General features: G+C 41.0%; 1 protein-coding gene and 1 long non-coding RNA gene across 6 annotated transcripts in view; one reads left to right on the forward strand and one right to left on the reverse strand.

Annotated features, from left to right (window-relative positions):
• Positions 1 to 17,591: 17,591 nt before the first annotated feature.
• On the reverse strand, positions 17,592 to 20,468 carry LOC128787383 (uncharacterized). Its single transcript, XR_008430709.1, has 3 exons — positions 20,381 to 20,468; positions 19,755 to 19,917; positions 17,592 to 18,061 (listed from the first exon to the last, which is right to left on the reverse strand). It is a non-coding gene; the product is annotated as an uncharacterized LOC128787383 (long non-coding RNA).
• A 37-nt stretch (positions 20,469 to 20,505) lies between these two features.
• CCSER1 (coiled-coil serine rich protein 1) overlaps positions 20,506 to 24,836 on the forward strand; it is a 603,186-nt gene continuing 598,855 nt past the window's right edge. For all 5 annotated transcript variants that reach the window (XM_053941467.1, XM_053941468.1, XM_053941472.1 and 2 more), the window contains exon 1: positions 20,506 to 20,581. The gene's annotated coding sequence lies outside the window, so the exon portion shown is untranslated. The remainder of the gene's footprint in view (positions 20,582 to 24,836) is intronic.

A 24,836-nucleotide genomic window follows, 5' to 3' on the forward strand; every position in this document is an offset into this window, starting at 1 on the left:
AGAAAGAAAAGATAAAGTTAAAAAAAAGACTAGTTTTTCTATTGTCTTCATTTGAAGCCTGTTGAGCCACAGTCAGAAACAACAACAACAAAAAAACCCACAATTAAACCAATATATCATGAGAGATGTACCCGAGGGACTGATTACTTCAGCCTTCCTGAAAATTGAAGGTTTGCCACAAGAATCCAAGGGCTTACGGATGTCAGCAAACTTGCCTCTCAGCCCCCTTGGAGCACAGGGATTGTAAGCTGGCGACAGGCGTTGCCACTGCTGCTAAGTTGCCCTTCTGGAGGCTGGAAGAGAATTTCGGTAGGAGCTAAGCAGTAAACATGACATTTTCCTAACAGGTGGCTGGGCATTTGGATGATGCTGGCTCTAAAAATCAAACTCTTTGTTTCAGGTGATAAACAGGTCATAAAATTGAATATCAAATATCTGTCTGTGCTAGAGATCTGTTAGGGTAATATGTGAGAAGGTATTCTTCTCTGTAGCACAGGAAAAGAGGAAATAAAGTGTTAGAAAATGCTGGACTTGAATTATGGCTGTGAATGTATTCTGTGTAGTAAGAGCAAAAGTCTTTTTGACAGTCTTAATGTAAAATTTTGACCTGGAGTCAATGTAAGTGATTCTTGGGAGACCCTCTCTGACTCTATGAAGCTATCAATGGAATAGGTTAAAGCTTTTCTTTAGACTCTGCTTAGATATTTTGTCTTTTGCCTTGTAAGTCAACATAGAAAGATTTAAGCATTAAAAATAAGATCTTGTTATCAAGTGGACTTAATTGGTACAATTAATGAGCTCAGTGGAGGTCTCTAGGTTTTTACATTGTGAGAATTTTTCCATTAGGTGATGGATCTGTGTTTTTCTGGGGTTTTCTCATTTCCATCTCCTTTCTCTTGCAGAAAACATAAATTGCTTTCCCTCCCTGGCCCCCTGCCTATTACTTATTAAATACACCATGAAAAATGAATAGCATAAAGGTCGAAGTAGTCTGAGTAATCAAGAAAGCTAATTATGAATTTCTGTATTTACTTTTAAGAGCAATTAATCATTAGGAAAAAAATGCATGGAGAAAAATCAAATGGATTTTCCTTCATTTGGTGTCTTTAGATCTGGATATATATTTTACTGTTCCAGCAAAAGTGTAGACATTTCTAGATTAGATTTTAACCTAGTCTAGTAAACTAAGTGAGCTCATACACGGCATTTAAAATAACACCTCTTAGGTAGTGAGTTTAGACCTATCACGTTTTGCTCTTTGATCAGTGAAGTTAATCACCAGATTGCACTCTTGGAGAAGGATTTAATGTGGCTTCCTTTTCTACTGAAAATAGTTGTCAGAAAGGTGTAGTTATCTACTGTGGTCACTAAAAGTTCATAAAAACTAATTATCTGTACTCAAGATTAAACAGAAAGAAGTATCATGTGAGATGGCTTTGGCTAACACAGGAGGCTTTCCTGAGCTTGGGAACTAAAGGCTTCGTAACAAACTCTGAATTAGGTTTTGCAGTTCAGAAAGGATGACTTAACTGTGTTGCCCAGATGAAATACTTTACTATTCCTGGGCCCTCTCTGGGCAATTTTTTTTAATTGTTATGAAATCCTGTTCATCACTGAATATCTGATGGCTAAGATGGGGTGATGGGCATTTTAAGGATACTTGGTGTTTGTCCCTGTGGAATGAGATGCAAAATCTCCTTTGTCTTGTGTCACATTGTCACTATGCTATTTCATGTGCTGTTGACTTCTCTGAGAGTGGGCAGAGGAGAGTCAGTATTGAAATTCCTCACGTCCTTCAGTCTGTGCCAGTGCCGTGACAGCTTTGTGGAGAGGGAGGACTTGGCGAGTAGATCTTGAGCTACAGGATGTTAAAATGATATAGTTTTCTTTTGTGTAGACAAAATGTGCAATTTCTCTGCCCGTTTCTATCCAGCAAGGCAGCCAGGCTCAGGGTGACTATTTTGGTGATTCTTTTCTTTGCTGAATATCATCTGCTACTGAATGAACTGTATTAAGGAAATTTTTTGTTTATCTCGCGTTTAGCTGATAGCATCTGTAGTTAGAGCTGATGTGGTTCTTTGACTAGTAGGCTAATGTCTGAATGTATCAGGTGAAATAAATCCAAGCCATGTAAATGCATATTCAGTGAGAGCTGGAGAAAAGTGCCTACTCCTGTATGATAGGCTGGAACAGACTTGGGAAGAAACTGAGTGTACTTTGGCAGAAGGGATGTAGCAGGTGCCTAGAGCACTTCCTCCTTTTTGATAGGCAGCAGAGAATTATCTCAAGCACAACACAAGTTCTCACTGATGAAGCAGCTTGCCACTGGACCCAAGCATTTCTTACAAACCCAGTTCTTCCCTGTCCCATGCATCTCCATTGCAGACATAAAGCACCATCCAAAACAAAATCTCCCCGCTTTGGTCTCTAATACAAACAAGATTTCTATAAAGCAAATAAAAACTTATGCTTCTATAAACACTGTTAATGGGTGTTATCAGAATTACCTGTGCGTGGGTACAGCGATTACAGGAAGAAGCAAGAAATGCTGTACACTTGCATCTTCTGTGTCCAGCCTCCTCCCATGCAGAGACTCCCTTGCAGCCTCCCAGCACCTTGTGCTGACTGTCTGCCAGTGTCTGTCTGCATCTCTTTAAAGGTGCCTCACCTCGTGCTCCTGCAGATCTGAGGGACAGCCTCTGGCTATGCCAGGGGTCATGCTTGAGGCAGAGCTGTTGTACAGTCTCCAATCTTGGTCTCTGGGAGAGTCCTGGGGAAGTCTGATGTGATAAAGATGCCGTTTTAGTTTATTTTTTTTAGCCTCATTGGAGGGTTCTGGGAGTCAGCTTGCTCTGGGAAGTCCATGAATGACTGACATTGCTGAAAAGGAGACTTCTGCTCAAAATGTGGGGTTTTCTAGGCTCACTGTGATGTTCCCAGGCTGCTCCTGGGTAAAGTCCAGAGTCAGGCAGCTCAGGATGGCTCACCCTGAGCTTGCTCTCGTGCGTCAGTACTTTATCCAGCTCTCTGTATCTGACAGCATAGTTGTTCACTTTGGTTTTCCCTACCAAACTGCCTTGCAGTGGTCTCATAGTGGAGGTGGAGTAAGCACATCCAGAATTATCTATTGTTAGTGGGCACAGGGACTTCCAGACCTCTTATGTCTTCTTTGGGTAGATAAAAAAAGAAACTGCTCAGTAGTTTTCAATAAACAAAAATGAGCTGAGGAAAAAACAAATTAGACTCCATCTTCTCTTCCTGCTCCTGGTAACACTTTCCAAGTGGTTTTGTACCATTACTTCAACTTGTGCAGTCTGTATGGTGGGATATTTCCAACTCATGAGTGTGTGGGACCTGAGTTAGTAACATGGTGATCTAAACCTTGGCTGATTTTCTTGTATACCATTTCCTACCCAAAAAGAGTAAAAGCAGAGGATTTTTTACTTTTTACTGCTACGTTAATTCAATCAAAGCAAAATTTGCTGTCCCAGAAGTATTTTTAAACATGAGGCAGTATCTTTGCCCAACTATAAAGAGAGGTATGACTACCCCAGTTCATGAAAACCACTGCCACTCCAGACCTCTGGACCCTTTTTTGTGCTTGTAACTACAAAGCACCCTGCAGCCATCTGCACCCATCAGCTCATTTGTAGAAATATAAAATGGAGTGTAAATGGGTTCAGTGAGATACAGGCCCATCTTCTTATGTGCCTGAAATAACAATGGAAGCAGTTGACTGCATTTTCTGTGGATACACTTGGTCTCTTTTATGTGCGTTCTCTATTGGCAGTTGCTGCTCTGCTTTGCTAAAAAGATGAAATACATAAATGCTTTGTAAAGTATCATCTGATTTACAATGGATAGTTTATGAATGAAGACAAACTGGGGGCTTTATGAAAAGCAGAATATTGAGTAGAATGAATCCCAAGGATAAGCATTCATTTGTTTTGTGAGTTTTATATCTAAATCATAGATAAGGCATAAGAATTTAAATCTCCCTTCTGAATTAATCTGATATGGCTCTGAAACAGTACTGATAGTTATGATCTTTTTCTTTCCCTTTGGTGTCTAGGTGAACACTGTCTTTATTACCCTTTGTGCTGTGCAATTTCTAGTAACATTAATCGCTGCACTTTTAAAATAGTTTGCCATGAATCCCCGTGTCCTGTGATTGGCTTATGTGGTAAATCCACACAGAGCTACAAGAAATATGAGTCTGTTTATGAGCCCTTAAGTGCACACAGCCATTGACAGTGTATTTTAATGCAGCTATTACTATTGTTGTTTATTCTATTACATTGTGATTAGGTTCCACAATTAATTTTAATTATTACTAACCTTACATTAATTTTCTAAATACCTCAGATATTGGCAATAAATTTATATGGATCGATAGTGATCTGGAAAAAAATTAAGGCTTGAGCTTTCAGCAAAGTGACTTGAGAGGAATTATGGAAACACCCCCTCCTTTTTAAAAAAACTAATGTATGTGCAATATTTTCCTATTTAATAGACATGCATATTAAAAAGAAAATCCTGGCACAAGGTACAGCCTTGCTCATCACAAGCTGGTATCTGCAAAATTTCTTTTTTTTTTTTTTTTATTATGGACAAAACAGTAGATAGAAGAAGCTACTATTTAAGATCATTTGAAGTTCGCTGAACAATAAAGGTCACAGGAAAACGAGTGATGTTAAGTTCTAAGGAAAATATGGCTGGTACTTGAACTTTGCTAATGAAGCAATTGTGTAAAGTGTGGAGGCCAACACTAAAGCAGAAGAAAATTGGCAAAGAAAATGGAAACAAATAACCAAGGCATTTAGCACAGCTTCTGTATTTGTAAATCAGAATACAAAGCAGCTCCTACTTTGTTCAGGAATGGGAGGAGATACCAGGGCTTTGTTTTTTCTGAAGTTATTCCTGCTCGTTCCGGGCAGGCATAAAGGATACTTCAGTGGGCTGGGCTGAAGGGGAGTTGATAAGGATAGAAATTGTGCAGACTCTGAAACAACCATCACCTCCCGGGACCTGAAGCAGAAGCCAAGGGCAGGTTTGTCTCTGAGAACCTCAAATGTCATGTGCTCCTTCTAAGCACCAGCTGAGTCAGACCAACTGGCACAGTATTGAAGGCACCGAGAATAATCTGTTGTTTAAGTTATTCTTGTATAGACTGCGGAAGCCCATATATAATGCAAACATGCTGCTGATTTAAAAAAAGGAAAAGATGACACACCATTCTGAGCATTCTTCTTCAAAAAAAATCTGCAGTACCTTTCTTCTTAATTTTCTCACGCTTGTTAATTTGCATGTCAAATAAAACCTCCTTGATTTTGATGACACTGCAAGCGTTTAGCTCTGAAGACAATCAGTGTAAATTGTCACACATTATCAGATAACCACTGACAAACTACCTAACCATGTGCTTCACAGCCTAATGCGTAATGATTTTTCTCATGAAGTTAAGAAAAATCGAGATCACTACAAAACTGTACCTTTTGTTTGTGAACACATTATGTGCACTGCTGGAAAATGAGAGGTCAGGGAATGTGACTGAGCTTCCTTTTCCCTCTGCCTCTAAGGCCTATTTAGCCTTGAGACATTTACTGTATGCTGCAGATTACTTTAACAATGAGTGTTCCATATCTTTATGGATATGGAGCTACCACTGGGCTTTCACTGTTAGTGGACTTTCAAGGTTATTTTTCTGAACCAGTCAAAGAATTATGCTGATATTGCAGACTTGTCAATCCTGATCTTAGCATTGTTTTTCCTTTTTTTTTCCCCTGAATAAATTTAAGTATCTGTGAACAGCCATTTGTTACCTTGCCTGTGAACTTGAGGCAGACAGAGCAGAGTGTGTGCATGTATATATTGCCTGGGAGTGGGTAAGTCTTCCTTTAAACTATGGGAAATGTAGATACTGCATTTTCATATTGGGCACATTGAGCTCAGTCAGTTACCCTACTTGGTGAGGTGAAGCGATCCATCCTAAAGGTATTTTTCAGCAATATCTTTGCAAATGTAATAGAAACCACCTCTTTATTGATGGCAATTATTTTTCCCAGTGGAATGGCATCCTGGTCTTATATGATAAAACAAGAGGAAGGTGCAAAATTTGCCTTGTCAACTCTGATAGACTTGATTGAATGCATGGCAACAAAGAATAACTAAATATATATGCTTTCTTTTCCTAGGATATTTTTTGTTTGTATCATAAGACATAATTTCACTTTTATCTATACTGTGATTAGCAGACAAAGGGAAATATCTCAGATATGCAATGCTACTTTTACATGTTACCTATTAACATGGGTTTGCATTAGTTTGATGTGTTGATATAGCATTTGTTAGAAAATATGTTTCTCCTAAGAAAGACATGGTCAGAACTTTTTTCGTAAATGGGATTTGCTGGTGTGTGTTGTATACCATTTAAAAAGGAATGAAAAGGTCAAAGGTCATGTACAAGTTTTACCTCATTTGAAAGGTAAGCTTGAACTGCTTAAGGTTTGGTAACAAAAAAGTCACCAGAGTGAGAGCTTTTTTCTCTGGCCTGTTCCCAGGATTTTCTGAAGGGCCTCCTTGTCTTGTTCTTCACTTTTCTGAGTCTCGGGTCAATTCCCCACGGCTGGAGGGCTCATGGAGAGCCCATCGCAGGAGGCAGGAATGTTCCTCAACCATCCAGCTTTAGTACTCAGAGGGTGTTCTGACCTTTATCTCTCAGCTGCAAAAGGGCCAGGGAACAACTGAAAAATCATGTAAAATGTTTGCTGACACACTGTTGTCACTGCGTGAATAGAATGTCGAGCCTTGTGTTGCACATACACCTCTTCTCCCTGTTGATAAGAAGTTATTTGGCTACTAGTAATTTGCTGGCTGACTGGTGTTGAGACATTGCTTAACAGCTCCTACCGACAGATGTTGGTTTTTTGCATTTTGTTTGGATGCAAATACACTTGAAATACTGCGGAGGACCACCGTGAAATTTTGTTTTGAGGGCTTGCCTCAGGTGTTGCCTTCAACCTGCGCCTCAGGGTTGAAGGAAGAAGGGGACAGTGAGAAACAGTGCTCAGATACCCTGTATCAGATGGATGCTGAGGGGAGAAGACAAGCACTGAGACCCCATCAGGGCAAAGCAGCCTTCCAGTCCCTCGGGCTGAGCAGGACCCTTCTCTTCTCTCCCCCCTCTGCACTCAGCCTGGCCTCTCCCACGGGGATGGGAGGCACTCCAGTCAAAGGCATGGTGTTCACTTTCCCAGAAGCTGGACAAACTTGAATGTCTGGTTCTGCCCTGGTTCACACGGGCTGTTCACTGAGGAGATCAAAGCCTACTTATTTCTGGCCCAAGACTTGATACAGATTCCTGTGGCTGTATGAAAGCAGGGCATGGATGGACTCTGACCATCACGATAACCCCAGATCCACCAAGATGTCAACACCTCCCACCATACCTTTTGGGAAAAGTCTTTCTTTTATCTAGCAGACCAACTTTCTCTATCAAGTAGTTTGTAATGATCAAAGACATCAAATTCTCTTCAATATTTGGGGTTTTTTTTGAGGTTTTATGGATTAAGTAACCTCAGAATTTCAGGCATCCATGTGAAATAGTTGTGAAACAAGATGATCAACTAACTCATTTAATGTTATGCCATAAAGCATGGCTTGATTCAGCTTTGAGTTTCAGCTGTGTCTAGCTGTAGTTAAAACTGAGTGGTGAATCACTACCCCTTGGTCCCTGGCCCTTTTGGTGTTGCTTGGGATCTGTGCCTAGAAAAAAAAGGTTTGCCAAAGTTAGAAACTTCCTGTTGCTTGGTCCTAACGTGTTGTAGTTAATTATCTATGTACATACCATCCTAATGTTCAAATAGTTTTATTTGTTCATTTTTCTTACTTTCCTAAGAATTTTTGCCAGCTTGTGAAGAGGCTGGTTAGTTCACAGCCTATCCCCCACAGCTCTCTACCAAATCACAAGCTCTGTCATATGTTAGGGTGACTGGCACTGAGTCATACTTTCTTTTACTGTATACCTGTACTGTATTTTTTCTTCCATAATCAACTTTACTCATATTTTTTCCTGCCTTTTCTTTATTCTTTCCTGCCTTTTCTTTATTCAAGTAATAATCCACATGCTAATGGGATTTTGTTTGAGCCTGTTTCTAGAAGAGTAACTCTTAGCTGACATTTGTCTATACTTTCCATTGTAAAAGATCAGTTTAGATTTGAGGGTGGTTTTTTTTTTTTCACCAATAGCTGACATGGGTAATGAGCAAGCAGTGTGCGTCTCAAAATCCCTTGTGAAAAACTAAGTAGGATGCCTATTGCCTAGGATGTACTATTTGCAGTAGTTTACCAGAGATAAAAGCAATGCTAGAGCTTTAATGCTAAAACCATTGTTCTCTCCTTTGCTTCATGATTTTATCTGGCAATCCTACTTCGACAGGCTGATTTGACATCCTAGAGGGTCCACAGACAGAAGTCTGTCATGGTAAAGATGCTCCAGAGTGCTGCAGGGCTTGCAGAGTAGCCAAGGTGCCCAGCACCACCATCTTGGGATTTCCACCTGTGTCTGAACACTCACTGTGTATTCAGCATTCAGGCCTCAGCTGGGCATCAAGGCTTCTTTGAAAAAAGGTTAAGAAAGTTAGAGAAAGGGACCTTCTCAAACCAGGAAAACCCATACTGCTTGTGACAGCTAGGAAGTGAATATTAAAAGAAAGAACTGGAGTTTACATATGTGCTACCTGCCTCTTCCTTTGGGGTCCAAAGTGTAACCCTTTCCTGGGGGTTTATTCCAAAATGTGGCATTAGTTAGATACATCTTTGGATGGCCCTGCTTTGACCATGATTTCTACCAGGTGTCTTTCTGAGATCACTTCTGACCTAAATAATTCTTGCCTTGTTTCCAGTGGTTGTGATTAAAGCAGCAGCATGTGAGAGGCCCAAGTTCACGTTCCTGTCCTCCCTGTTTCACAAAAACATGAATCCCTCTGTTCTACTCCTCAAGGGGCTCTCCTGCCAAACAGGTTAATATGTACTCTGGAGAGCTCAGGTCTTATTTGGTTTCTTTGTCTGGAGGAGTTCACCTTGAGAAAGAAACAACTGGACATTGGCTCCATATGTTACTGCAATTCCCTGCAGGTGCAAAAGACTGGGTCAATAAATGTGGAGTTATTTGCGAAGTGTACACAGAGAAGAAAAGAAAATAGCTTTCCAGTTAATGTGCTTACCTGAATCGGACAGCTGGGTTGTGGGGGATCTGAATGTGGCTCTCTGGTTTCACTGCACCAGTAGATATTTTGGTATTTGCTAGGCCTTCAAAAGCTTTCTAGCTCCTTGGGGAACATCCCTGTATATGCTGTAAACTGCATATCAATGTCAAAACCATGTTTACAAACCATGATAGCAGCCAGCCCAGTAACAAGGGGGAGCAACAATCCCTGAATGAAGCTAAAAGATGCCCTCCTTTTTCCTGACAAATCTCACCCTTGGCATGACCACCATGAGGTACAGGAGGCTTTCTGCCTGTTTTTGTTTTGGTGGTGTGTTTTTCGCCGCCCCCCCCCCCCCCCCCCACCAAGAAATAAAGTCTTGCTCTACAGCATGAGGAGACTTCCTTCTATAAATACTGCCATTATGGGCACAAACATGTTTTACAACTAGTGCTGAGCATAATCTTTTCTTTACCTGCTAGGTAAATACTAGAATCTGAGTTTCCAGAAATGTATGCTACAGTAGGTGAGAGCATATCCCCTTAATATGGTGAGATTGATCAAAATAATTCTATATAAAACTCTGAACTTCTAGACACATGCGTATATAAAATTCTATTGATGTAATGGATTTTCTACTGCAAAGGAAAATGTTTGGATTGGATTTTTTTCCACTCTGGTTTGCAGGAGTAAAATGTTTTAGTATGCATTAAGAAACATGCACTTTAATTGTAAGTCAATTGACTAGTTTCTATAAAAAGTAAAACCAGTATTTTCAGGCATTTCATTAGAATAAAAAGAACTCTGCTGCAAGAACAACTTCAGCCCTCAGCCCAACTCACATGCTTGGCTAGATTAATATGAGAAGAACTGAAATAAGTGAGTCTGGATCAAGTTCAATTCAAAATTAGACTGCAGTGAACCCAACATTGAAGTCAAAGGTAATTTTCCAATTGATTTTGGTAGATATAAGATGTTAGAGCCAAGAAAGATGCTGAAAAACATGACATTTCTGTTAATAGTGCTGTGTTGAGGATATACCTGCTTCAGATTTTGCCACCTATTTTCTGCACAGGGAAGGTGCAGGCAGCAGGCTGGGAGAAAATGATTGAACCCAGGATTTAAGGGCTGAAACTCTTAAGGTAGCATCCTCTTAGCAGGCTAGTTATGGAATTCAAGACTAGAGTCAAACTGTGGAAATACACTATTAAATACCTAATCACTCCTCTGATGAAACAACCTAGGTATTTCTACACTAGAGACATCCAGTGGCATCATTTCACTTGCTGTGAAGAGCATCTGTGAGGTCCTTTTAGATAATTGGGTTGCTGGGTTTTTTCACACTAATTAAACAGAAAATGTGTTGAAGTGAAGTCAGTCACTCTCCCTGGCATGTTGCCACGTGGAATGGTGCAGGGGCAGACGCACTCGCAGCTCTCTTCACTGGCTACAGTGTACAGAAATTGGTAAGAAAAAGACTGAGTGGAAAATGGCCAGTTCTGTGGAGATGTAAGAAATAGCAACATTAGACCAATAAAAATCAACAGTGTGATTTTTATATGCAGCTGTAATTATTTTCCACTAAAGGAGGTGAGAGAGAAGTACAAAGCCCAGGACTCCCGTTGGCAGCAGCCTGCCTAGCAAAATGCCTGCCTCCTCCTCACAGCCTCTCACAGACACACATCAAACAATTGCATTAGCACTTCTGCTGCCTTTCTTCTCCCACCTTCTTTTTTCACACTATTTAAGAGCTAAGCAGAGTGGTGTTGATAGTTGAGCCTAACTGTGAGTTTTGTTTGAACACATGTTATCCTATCAATGATAATTCAGAAATTTCTACACGCATTTTGAAGGCAAGTTTAAGTAATTTTTAAAGATGCACTTCTCCATTTGCAAATAGTAAATAATTTGTTCTGTTTAGTGCTTCTCAAAGCGTGTCGTTGTGGAGAAGCTTGCTGTGGAATGTTGGAATAGGATAAAATTCTGGCTCTAATCACAGAGATGGACTCTATGTGTTTGTGGATTTAGAAAATGTAGTATTCAAAAGACATTTTTATATATTTTATGTTTTTTTTTTTAAATTGAAAGACCATCATTACAGAAGAACAAATTCTAGTACTTCATCTTTATTGCCACATTTACTAGTGTGGGAGCAATTTTAAGAATGGCAGTTCAGTAACTCTAGGTGCTTTCTGCAGACAACTGTTTTTTTTTTTTTTTTTCCCTTGACATGTTTTTAACAGTTTTTGGATCAGCCCCCAAATATGTGTAATTAGCTTTTTATAAAAGCTATTAGAATGTAATCGTCCTCCCATCTGGATTTTATGTTCTGGCTATTAATGCTACAGATGCTTTAAAATATACAGCTTCATGCCCTGTTCTGATCCTATTAGCTAAGGCCTAAATTCCATTTTATTTTCAAAGAGGCATGGAGAAATTCTTAGGATTTTAAAAATGTACTCAACTTACATAGGAAATGTGTTTAATAGTTTGGTGATAGATAATGCACCTAGTGATATGACTCCAGTGCTTCTCCTACTAAAATTACTAGGACCTTTGCCATCAAGTTCAGCATATACAAGCTTGTGTTCTTCATTTAAGTATTAGCAAAATACATGCATGTTTGCTTCCCTAGCAAGCTTTCTCTTTGATTAAGTCAGTGTATCATCTACAAGGGTTCAAGTGTTGTGGTCTTACATAATCAGATGATGATCATAATTTCTAAATAAAATCTGTGGGCATAATTTGGTATTTTGAGCAGTCCCACTTTTGCAAGAGGAAATACAGACTCAAGAGACAGTGTAGTTTTGAAAAGAATGTTCATTTCAGATGGAATATTTGTGGAAGTCGGTGGGAGTTAGTATCCAATTTCTGGTATTTTAATAAGATTTAGGTCCCTAGCTCCTATATGGTCTCCAGAATCTGACTTATTTATTCCCCAAGATTTGCAATGAAGACCAGAATCCTGCAGGGCTAAACCACAGACACAGTTAAAATTTCTGCCTGAAAGAATCCTCTATATATTACTTCAAACATAGGATCAAATCAAAGCACAGAAACCACAGGTTTGTGTAAAAATGTCCTATACCTACATTATAGAAAAAATATTTTGTCCTTATATAGTGTTTTGGGTTTTTCAAATAATCATTTAATCAATAGAATTATCTAATATTTTTTTTTCAAAGAGTAATTCAGTAACTTGGAATTAACTAAAGGACATATGATTCCTCAGGTTTCATGACAGGTATACAAGTGTTTATTGAAGAGAGAAGCATTTAGGGATGTAAATCCATGCTGCTTGTTGAGGCATAACTTACTGTTGCCCTTGGGAGGGAAAAACACACTGCACTTCAGTGCGTGTGTCTTAATGAACACATATTTAATATACTGACACGTTTTACTTGCTGCACCACTCAGGTTTCGTTTCCCATTTTTATTTAATGTCAGCTCCAATGGCACTAAGATGTCTATGGTCTAGATACTGATGTGTTAAAGTAATCTGAAAAACTGAACACTAAATAGAGCTAGTAAGAAATATCTGTGTTTATTTCATAACTATTCTCTACATGTATCTCAGAAGAATCCTGTTTATTATCTGTATATGGTTTGAAGATTGTCATGATAAATATAAAAGTATACTTAGGGAAGAGTAAATCAGGACATGAAAGAAAATGGGATGTGTGAATTATTGTCACTATAGATTAGTGAAATAAGTTTTGTGTTTTAAACAGTTTTTCTTAATTATTTGTTTGTGAAGGTTATCTATCTGGTAATGTTTGGGCACTACTGAACTCCACCAATCTCTGGTACCTTTCTATACACATCCTCTATGCTTCTGCTAAAGCTTTTGAAATCCATACTACTGAAAATGTGTCTGTTTAATGGCACAGTTAGCACATTTATGTGACTATAAATAGCATAAATTAAGAAATTACCCGGGGTGGTGTTAACAGACCTTTCTGGTGTTATCATTCAGGTAATTTAAACCAATCACCAACTGAATAGAAACTTCCACAGGAGAAGTGCAGTAGGGAGCTGGTGCCTTTTGCTGAACACCAGACTTGTCCTGTTAACATAGATCTCTTTTCTGGATGCATGTTTCCTAAGAAAGAATATGTGCTTCAGGGACCTGAGCCAAAACATGAGCCTGTTCAAATATTCAGTGCATGAGGCAACACTCAGCATTTCTATATTTGGGGAAGTGTGCTGATTTTTTTCTCATACTGACTATGATAGAGCTATATGTCATGAGTGCTTGTGATGTTCATAAAAATAATACTGTGTAATAATAGAGTATGCAATAGAGTAATAAAAATCCTTTAGGATGTAAGACAAAGCCTAATAAATTCATTAAGCAGACTACATTTCCAGCCCCTCACAGCAGACCTTGCACTTAAATCAAAATCACAATGTGCATTTGTCTTTGATAGAGACTTGGAAACAGACTCGAAAATGAGATGTCTGAATAAAGAAAATGCCCTTGCTTTCATAAATACTAAGTATGAATCTAGGCATAATAGACATGAATGTGGGAATGGAGGATCTTAGCAAGTCTTTGTCTCAGTTTGATTGCACATTGTGAGGCCTGGTGGCTTGATGCCTTCTCTCCTTGAGCCTTGTGATCACACCAGCCAGTGCAGTGGCTGATGAAGCAAACTCACTCCTGCTGTAACAGAAACACAAAATGAAATGCAAGGCACTAACTTCTTTTAGACTTTGGTGCCAATTTGGATATATCCATGCAAATGACTGTGTAAATCTCGCATTTACACAGACCTGCCTGAGACTGCATCATACGTGGCAGCAAACACCAAATAAGGGTGGTGCTGTGGAAAGGGCAATGAGGTCAGGCTGAGAAAGTGTTTCTGTTTGGATATTTTTTCGTTTTGTTTGGGTTTTTTTTGTTTTGTTTGGGTTTGTTTGTTTTTTTTTTGTTTGTTTTTTTTTTTTTTTTTTTTTTTTTTTTTTTTTTGTTTTTGTTTATTTGTCTTTTCCTCACTTACTCCATTTCAGCAAGGGACTGCCAATTCAATAGTCTCAGTTGTTTTGGTCCTGTAAGTCCATTCTCTACATTCTCTAGCTGCAGCCTCAGACAGGGCACAGGAATGTGCACATTGATTATTCAGATACACCATAGTGCAGTAGTTCATAGATGCACTGCCTGCTGGATAAAAAATTCCCAGTTTTGGTTAAGTCTAAAAGGCTTTAATTTTAACTTGGGCATATGTTTCCTGGTGTATTGCCATTTGAGGTCTGCCACAGGTTGGTTTGTGTGACTGCTAAAGGTGTAAAAATTCTGTCTTTTCCTGTGCTTGGGGAAGTATGGAGATGGTGATTTATGCAAAGACTTAAATCCTTTGCCTCCCTGAAAAAGCAATGGTGACCATCGAAGTTCAGCTTTCCAAACTCTTGCCAGTGTGACCACTGCATGGTAGAATCCAGAACTTATTGTGTATTTATTTCTAGTCTGTTTTTAGGTAGATTCCTATTCCTGAACACCAAGCTGAAAAGCTGTGTGGAAGACCATCAGTAACTGAATGAGCTTAGACATTTTTCTGTGTGTTGCCAAGATGCTGGTTATTGATCATACAAGCCAGTGAACAGAATAGAATTCATGACATGTTCTTCTAATTTTGGCACTAATTCTTTGACCAATATTTGAAGGCTTTGTTCTTACTAGGAAACAATTTCATTTTTTAATTTACCAGTCTGAAGAATTAGATAAACAAATGTTTTTTAATTTGTGAAGTCTGTATCTGTTGATAGGCACAGGAAGAATATGAGTATTTCAGAGGACAAGTTAAACGTACAGCTGTAGAAGTGAAAAGGAGAATTTGGGAAGGTAGTGCTGGAAAGCTGGCTTTGCTCTGCATGGGTCAATGGTACTGAGAAAATCCTGTGGTGTAGAGTACCTGTATCAGCCGCAATAATAGACTAAGGACCCTGAAGCCCATCTGTGCTGGAAGCCTTTCCAGTAACTGGTCTTTTAGGTGTTGTTCTACATAATATATGTGTGCACTTTATATGTTTTGGTGTATTAATGTTTACAGATGGATATTCAACATTCCTCTGCGTAATCTCAGATGCTGTTCATGTCTTTTTTTTTGGTCTTGTCTCTGGTCTTTTGTCTGCAAACAGAGAAGTTGCTGCTCACTAAACACAAGGAAAACTTTAATAATTCCATGCTAACTGAACAACTTGAGGTGCTATTTTGGCCCAAGGCAAACTGAATTAATAAGACTTAAATGCAGAATTTGCTCAGCCCCCCCAGGTTCACTGGTACTGAAGAAAGTTCCTGCTGTGATGATGTATTGGAGTCACAGATACCATAAAATGCAGCACATATTTTCTGGTACAGAATACCATGCTTAGACTATGTTTTCAATGCTAGCACTCAATCTATTACAAATAGAAATACAATTTTCCCTTTCAGCAGATTTCCTTCCTTTTCCTGTTTTGTACAATGGATAAATAACAAGGCTGGAAAGAAGGCTTGTCAACTTCAATTTTGCCAAACATGTAAATGCTATAAAAAATAACCTGTAAAAAAATCCCTAGACAAACCAGAATATTTCCACAATTTAAGTAAGATTACAAAGATGAACAGATAATTTACAAATAAACCCTGTTAGCCTGCAGAACCAAAATATTTTATCATGGAGATCCTCCAAGTGGAAGAGTTCAGAATGAAAAAGAAAACCGCATTCACGCAGACTTCCGTTGTTCAAATAAAAAGGCATGGAAACATAAAAGGCAGCCATTGGAGGCTTTTATTAGCTGCTGCTTGTGAAAATACAATGCTCAAGTCCTTTGGAGTCCTTTAGGTTTATGTATCACACAATAGGAATTGTGTGACCAGCAGGAGCAGGGAGCTGATTCTTCCCCCGTACTCGGCGCTGGTGAGACCGCATCTTGAGTGCTGTGTCCAGTTCTGGGCCCCTCAGTTTAAGAAGGACATTGAGATGCTTGAGCGCATCCAGAGGAGGCAACAAGGCTGGTGAGGGGCTTGGAACACAAGCCCTATGAGGAATGTTTGAAGGAGTTGGAGTTGTTTAGCCTGGAGAAGAGGAGGCTTAGAGGTGACCTTACTGCTCTCTACAACTTCCTGAAGGGAGGTTGTAGACAGGTGGGGGTCGGTCTCTTCCACTGGGCAGCAACTGATAGAACAGGCTCAAGAGGACACAGGCTCAAACTACGTCAGGGAAGGTACAGGTTGGATATTGGGAAAATTGTCTTCCCAGGGAAGTGGTTGAATCACCATCTCTGGGTGTGTTTAAAAAAAGACTGGACATGGCACTTGGTGCTATAGTCTAGTCGAGGTGTTAGGGCATAGGTTGGACTTGATGATCTTAGAGGTCTCTTCCAACATCATTATTCTGTGATTCTGTGATCTGTGTGGAGCTTTGGGGATTACAATGGAGAACCAGAAGTTTGCTCGCCTACTTCAGGATTAGATCCTCAGCCAGTGTGCACAGATTTTACTGGGGAAATACGCCTCTGAGTTAGAAGCATTTTTTTCTTTACCAAGGCAGTTTTGCCAGTGAAACACTGAACTAAATAAACAAAACTTCATTCTCCAGTTATGGCATGTTTCTCTATGGGCATGTAAACAAACTTCACCACTAATCTAATTTATGTGAATTTCAGAGCTGATAAGGTTTTTACGCTTTTGATTATACTGATAACGGTAAAGCAAACAACTTGCATATTGACAGTGTTTGGAATCATATTAACCAGAAAAATATATTCACAAAGCTGGTTTGTTAAAGAGAAATCTTTTGGTGCTCTTCTGTGTTAGTTATACATTCATTGTCATCACAATTTCCAACAATGAGCAATGATAACATCTGCATTAACTGTTTGAAAGGAAATAGTAAAACCAAAATAGATGAGCTATTCTAACAGACTAAACAAAGAGAAAAGTACAGGTATGGGGATTGATCCTTTTTTAGTGCCAAACTGGAGATTTTTCATCAAATATAAAAGTTATCTCACCACTGGGAGTGAAATAACCTTTCTTTGTTCAATTTACTAAACTGAATTTTGAAGTGTAAGGGGCATTTATCTTTTGAATGAATAGAATTCTGTATTTCTAGTTGTAATTATTCTTTCTGGCTTCAGTAGTGAAGGTGGTTATAGTTCCAGAAAGTAGTGTCATTTTTGCCATTGGTGCTGAGGGAGCCAAGAGACAGAATATAAATCAATTTACAGCCTGTTTAAAAGGGGGGGAACAAAATGCATGAATCTTAAATAAAAAACTGCAGATTATTATTTTTTTAATGATTAACTAGAGTGGACTTCAACCCCCTTTGAGGTTTCAGTTTTAGCATGATAAAATTAATAGCTTTTAACAAACTGACTGGTTGTAGTATTTATTCAGTACATTACACATACATGGAGCTATACAGCAAGGGGAAGGTCACTTGATTAATCCTTGCTCCAAAGGTCTAAGTGGATATGATCATATACAATGCAAAACTAATAGATATTGATTAGTGTGACAATGCTTCACTGAAAGGATGTCTCTTGAAAGGAGAGTAGAAGCAATTTGGTATAGGAGGCCTCCTTTGTCCTCTCCCCTGGTGGTAAGGTAAATCAGAACCTGACCAGAGTGCTGCATGCTCACTGTGGTATGACAACACCCCTAATGCCAACCTAGCTCAAATAGTACTGTAAGAGAAAAACATTTAGTGAAATCCATACATCCCCTAGACCTCCCAAGATGTCTCCGTGTACCCTAGTGCAAGGAAAGGTTGTTCTCCCCACCTGTGGTCATGAGTCACTGCTTGGCTTACTTAGCTCCTCCAGCGTGCCAGTCCTCCAAAACTGATTCCTTTCAGGGTCATAAAATGCTCCTGTAAAACAGAAATTAATCTGTTTTACCCCCAAGGACTGTTTATAGTTCTGGCCAGACCCAAAATTCATGCAGTTAGGCAGATAACTACTGCATGTCTGGTTGATTGAATAAGATAGACTAATGCTTCTCTGTGCCTCAAGACTTCTCTTGAGAATAAAGAGATGCCTGTTTGGTCAAAGGCTGAGACCTTCAAGAAGGTCTCACAGGGATACATGTTCAACCCTAGAATTTGGAAAAGGTGCCATTTTGCTGCACAACCTCTAGGTGCTGTCTCTGTTGTCTGTCTGTGTCATTGGACTAATCAAAGCCTTGACAGCTTCACTGGAACCATCACTTGTGAGTGTGTCTGAAAATTCTGATTAATGACAGGGGCTTTTTTGCCCTTTCAGGGCAATGGCAGGAAAGAAAACTGATAGAAACCAGAGAGCGAATCATTAGGAGGCTCTGTGAATCTTCTGCTGAATACAAGGATGAAGGAGGGTAGGGAGATGGAGCTCAAAAATCATGCAAGTCTCTTAGGAAATGCCTGATTCAGCAAAACATGGATTCCTCTGCCTTTACTGTCAAGGCTGACTCAGCCTAACAAAGTGGCTAAGTAGGCCCATAATTTTAGTTGTGACAAATACCATCATCTTCACGCCCATGCAGTTGCTTAAATACTTTGCAGGTTGTGAACCACCTCTCAGTAAAGTCATCTGGTTACTGTATACCCTCGTTTGAAATTCCCACATTGTGAAGGTAGGTACTTTCAATAATGAACACTCTTGGGGCTGTGTCACATGAGATCTTTTGCCTTTTAAATGCAGATGACCGGCTACTAAAAATGTTTCTCTCCACATAGCATTTTTTTGCAGTGCTGCTATGTGCTGCATATACCAAACTTTCTTCTGTGATTGTACAATATTTTGTCTGGTTTAGGTTTATTATTTGGCCCAAGAAGAAAAAGAAACACCTTGAAATTTGGTTATTGCATCTCATTGAGCAATCTTGTGAACATGTTGAACAGATAGACAGTTGTATTTAAATATAATTAGGTATGGTGAACTCACTTGTTTGAAAGTTTAGTTTTGTGAAGACATAAGCATTCAGTTTGTTGTTACATTCATACAAAGTATGACACTGACCTCTGCACTCTCACAGAATTCTTACTCAGAATTTCACTGGAACCTCATTGTTGCTATTAAATTGTACCTGTATTTTGTCAAAATTGTTTTACTCAAAATTCTTCAAAACTCTTTGACTCCTTTCTGGATCTGCATTTTTCTGTGGCCTAATAGTTGAAAGTTCTTTAGGCTGCAGTTGCAGCATAAGCATTAATGTTACAGAATGAACACCCTTTATTCCTGTTTAGACTGAAGTCTGCAAAGTCCATGTGTTTCTTCAGTGCAAGGAGTTTTATGCATATTATTTTTTGGTATGAGAGGACAGGGCATGTATCTGCAGCCTGTCACTTTTGAGTCATCACTCATTTTACTCAATTGCTCTTAATGAGGCAAGGTAGTTCATTTTGGTGGGTGATAAAGCAGAGATCCTGTATAAATTGGCAAAAAAACCAGGGTATGAAAACTCAGTCATATTCCTTAAGTATTAGTCACAGAGAAGACAGCTATTTCTTTGCTTTATTCTTCTGAATTGAATAAAGAACTTAATTCATTACATCTAAACGCCATGTATTTGACCTCTACCCTCACCCGATATTCCAGGGAAATCATTCCTGCTCCTAGACCGATGCGGCTGAGATCTGTCCTTGGTGTGGTGCTGCTTCATAAACGTCGTTTCCTTATTCCCTCCCTAGGACCAGCAATGCACCGGGATGGCCACGGAGCAACTGGGAAATAATTATGAAAGACGTCTCTGGAAAAGAGGACGAGGACGTGAAATCAGAGGACTCTGCTGCCCTTCGGGAAAGATAAAAATACGTATAAATCCCTGAGCAGATGGTGAGTGTAAACACACCGGAGGGAGCGGAGTTCCTCCCGGGGAGAATTCGGACTTTCTCCTCTCCTGTGCTCGCCTCTTGCCCGAGAAGGCCGGGGGAGCTGCTCCGCCCGGGGACACACGGACAGACACGAGGAAGCGCAAACACAGCCAGCCCACCCGCACAGAGTACACGCTCATCATCCCTTGCACACACACACAGACAGAGACACTCACAGACACGCAGAGACCGAGGTAGCCCCGCTCCGCGCCGCGGGAACACGCGCCCCGCACCGGCACACGCGCGGAGCGCCGCCCCGGACCGCCCCCGCATCCCTCCCTCCTCTCCTGCCGCCCTCCCTCCTCCCCGCCCGCCGCGCACACACACGCACACACACACCGGCCGCAACATGACGGGCGAGCGGACGGACTGACAGACCGGGGCACCGCCGCTCCGCACGGATTATTCTCCCCGCGCCGGGGCGACGCAGCGGACCAGCGACCCAGCGGGGCGGGGGCGGTGCTGCGCCGCGCTGCCAGGAGGGTCCCAGCCCCCGCCGGCAAACGGCGAGCGCGTCGGGCGCTGGAGGAGCCCGGCCAGGTAACGCGTCCCTGCCGGGCGGTATCGCCGGGCAGAGCTGGGCCAGGCCGCGGGGCGCCCCAGGGTGCGGGTGCCCCGGGGCGGCGGGACCGGATCGCCCCACTCGGCAGGTGCTGAGGCGATCCGGCGGGTGTCGCCCCGGGGCGCGGGCGGCCCCCCTGCCTTGGCCTCGTCTTCCCCGCCCGCGGGGCGGCGGCCGCCGGGCGCCCTGCGCCGACCCGCGTCGCGGCTGCGGCGGTGGGGGCGGCGGAGGATCGGGGCTGCTGGTGCCGCAGCTCCGCGCTGATCCCCGGCAGCCGCGCTCCGGCAGCGCCGGGGATTTGCGAAGGCGGGCGGCGCAGGGACAGCGGCACCGGCGGCTTTGTGGCGGGGCGGCCGCAGGTGTCGCCCGGGGCAGAGGCAGCGCCGGCGGGGCCGCGGTGCCGCCTGGGGGCATCGCGGGGCTCGTCGGGCCCGGCCTGCGGGGGGCACGACGGGGCAGCCAGTGCCCGGCGACCCGCTGGCCGTCGCTCCGACCTCGCTGCTGCAGGTGACAGGGAAGAAATCCCATCCTTTTTTTGTTTATTTTTTGGCGTTTCTTCTTTCCGTTTCCACGCCTTTCCCTCCGTGTGTGTGTGTTAAGCAAGCTGCAATTAACCAGTGAAAACGATAAGAAGTGGTTTCAGAAATGGGAATGGGTTGGGCCCGGCCACTGGCGGTCATGTGTGACCTTTGCCATGGATTTGGAGGCAGGAGATGGAGGATGCTGTATGTGCTTTCCAAAATCGCATGGCAAGCTTAAAAAGTGGAGCACATGGTGATGGTAGCGCTTATATGGAAGAGGTTCATGGAAATCCTTTATCTCCTCTAGACAGTTTTTGTTTTGCTCCTCCTAGCTAAAGAGGTTGTCTTTGACTTTTGGCAAGGAAGGGATATTGCTGCAAATTGTCTTGCAAAGGACCGGGGTTATTTTTCTCTTCCACAGAGAAGGGATTCCCCCTCCCTCCCAGCTTTATGTCTCTGTTTCTCCTCTGGGATAGACGGCAGTAAGTGTCTTGGTATAGACAAACTGCGGTATGCTTTATTTTCTTATTGCACACCTTTGTAGTTGAATGTAACTAGAAAGGAGACTCAGAGTATTCTCTTATCCCTTTCTATGGTGGATGTGTTTTTCTATCTAGCATATATTGCACTTGAAGTGTTAAACTCTCAGGGGGCACAGAGGTGGGGTTGTGAGGCAAGGTCTGCTAGTTACTTCAAACAATTCTCCTTGCTCATACTTAAGAAGGAGAGAAAGGAACATGTTGTAAAAGCAGCTGAGGAATATATAAAAGTGAAATATTAATGAACTGAAAAAGCTGAGATAGCAAAGACATTGTACCTAATCATTCAAGTGGGTTCTTGTCCTCTTTACAGCTCTTCATTGTATGTGTTCCTGTACTACAAACGCAGTTGGTATAAAGGATGGTAACAATTGTATTTTAGCTGGAAGTACTAGTAGTTCATTTTGGGTTTTTTTGGCATTAGTGATCATCTCTGGAGTAGCTTCCTTTAGCTCTGATTTTTGAGGCTGCTGTAAGAAAGGGAATTATTACAGAAACACTAAAAAATACTTCAAGAATGTTTTCTTGGAAATGTGAATGGGAAGGTCTGACTCAGACCTGGAATAACCCAGAGGAAGAACTAGTCTTGGAAAGTCCTCTTAGAGACACCGTGATGATGACTGAGACATTATTCATCTCTTGCATCCTAGAGAGCAATATCCCATAAACAGGCAGTACTGTCTCAGGAGAAGGTAATAATACACAACTGTCCAGGATCTGCTGAAAGTGAGACATAGAAGCCAGGGGTATTTTCTGCCAACTGAGGTTCCTTTACCTCTTTGTGTCTGGAGTGCAGTGGTCCCTGTAGTAAGATTAACTTCCCCAGTTTGGCTTGGAAGGAAACTAAGTGCAGCAGCTTTCTGCCATAGTTTGGTGAGAGAATTTAGTTCAGTAGTGAAGTCTTGTAACCCTGGATCTAATCCTTGCTGGGACTTCTTGGAGTACCTGGTGGCTTGATTGAGGCCTGCCTTCTGGAGAGCTTGGTGCAGGCCTGAGTAGGGCACCAGGTGTATGGGGAGCTGTACGGGAAGGATGACCTGGAACAGCACATAGGGCATGTACCATGTCTGACTTACATGAGTTAATGCTTGGTTTTTAAGTCTATTAGTCACAGAAGATGCTGGAGAAGCACCTTGTATCCTCAAGTCTGTGCATGTGGTTGTGTGAGAGCAAGATCTCTTGTGCTGCATAAGCTACGTGTGGTTGGATCTCTCCTTTTTGACTCAAATGTGATGTCATGTGAGCCTCTGAAGTTGACATTGAAGAGGTTAGATTTGGCAGTGTTTTGGAGCTTTTTTTGCCTGAGTGTTTCATAAACCGAAAGAGAGATGTAGAGAAGTTGCTCCACTGGGAAAAATTGCCACTCTTCCATGAAAGTTCGTGGAAGATACTATGGCTTTATTGGATTAGCCCATCTGGAGTACTAGAAAGAATAATGGCCACTGTATGCTTTTTATGATATTGGGAATTACAGAGATAAAAGTAAGTTACTGAGAAAAGCCTTTTGTAAAATTAAATTCTGTGATAGTTTTTAAAAATCATAAATCTATTTCCATATTCTAGAACTATGATACTTTCATGGTGTTTAATTGGATTGTTTTCACTGTAATTTGAGGCCTCCTAATAAAAGGAGGCTCTGTATTTACCCTCCATTGAGGCAAGGGAAGAAGTGAATGTTGCACTGTGGTTTTTCTGATGTTGATTGATGCTACTAAAGCACAACATGAAATAACATTCATGTGTTAGTGAACATATCAATGGAAAGGAAACCCTATGAACACTTAGTCAAATTAAATAGCTACCAGCTTGTTGTGGTGAGGAACTGAACTATATTGTCTATCTTCTTCTAAGAAGTTGCTCTCTGTTGTAAGATTCAGTGCCTCAGGTCTTCCCCTTGAGAACAGTTTTGCTGCAATTGGAGGGGCTCATCATCAGGTGGGAGGGAGGGAAACAAAAGGAAATACACACATAAATAATGGTAAAGAGGGGCTGGGTTTGTTTCCTGAAAAATGACTGCAGGTTGTTCAGGTTTTTCTCAATATTGTCTTTGTTTGTCAGTGACAGTAAACTGGGTTACCTTGATAAAGTAAATATGCTTTTGTATTAGATTTTAGCTGTTCAGTGTACTGGCTGTGTGAGACAGCATGTAAAATAACAGAACTTGCAAGTATCTAAAATGCATATTTTCATTTGTACTGGTAAGATTTCATATATATTCCTGTGCTTTAGCAAGGGCCTGTAACTTTAAGAGTATGGAAGATGCAGCTGTATATTTTACAGGCATCAGTATTAAACCTCTATACAGCTGTTTGCTAGTTAAATATGTGGTTACTTTTACTTGCTGCTTCTAGACTTGTTCTCACTGCACTTACATAGTGGGGTGTGTTGGTTAGATAATAAAAACTCACTCCATGACTGAAGGCTGTAGTATCATTTGTCTATTGCATGGCAGTGAAATGCTAATAATAATAGTAGTAGTAATAATACTTTCTATGGAGTCTGCTGCCTTTACCTGAAATGTGACTGTCCTATAGAGGATAGTTGTTTTATAGTAAGGGAAAGGAAGCTACAGGCAGGCAATAAGTAAAAGTAGATGTGGAAGAAACAAGATTTTTATTAAATGTGCACTGTAGTTTTGTTGCGTGTGTTTTGTAATTCTGCGCAAAAACTAAAACCTAAAAGTGAAAAAAAACCACTGTTGAGAGGGATTACCAGACCTGAGTGATGATGGTTTTGTATCCAAACATTTTGTTGCCTATGCATGGTGCTGCTATGTTTTTGCCCAGATTATTGCTATGAAGGCCCACATGAGTGGTGAGGTATGGATGTGTAGTTCTTTTCCTCATACTTGGGACATTGAAGCAGTGATGTATTGAAGTCACACAGCTGATTTATGATAAAGACAGTTGAACTGGAATATGCATCCCAAGTCCCACAGTCTTATCTTAATGGATTAACTGCATTTATATAGTTTGTTTGATAACTTGGCATAGATGTGGAAACTTGTTACAGATCCAATTACAGGATTGTGTGTAAAGTTATGCAGCATTTTATCAATAAAGACTAATTATTATCAGGTGATTTTTTTCAGTCCAGGCAGAAGAGCTTTTCCTGGATTTTTTTTTTTTTGTTGTTGTTGTTAAGTTGGAGAGAAAGCAGTTCTGCACTTGTAG

This window comes from Vidua chalybeata, chromosome 4 (genome assembly GCF_026979565.1).
Source record: "Vidua chalybeata isolate OUT-0048 chromosome 4, bVidCha1 merged haplotype, whole genome shotgun sequence".
NCBI classification, from domain to species: domain Eukaryota; kingdom Metazoa; phylum Chordata; class Aves; order Passeriformes; family Viduidae; genus Vidua; species Vidua chalybeata.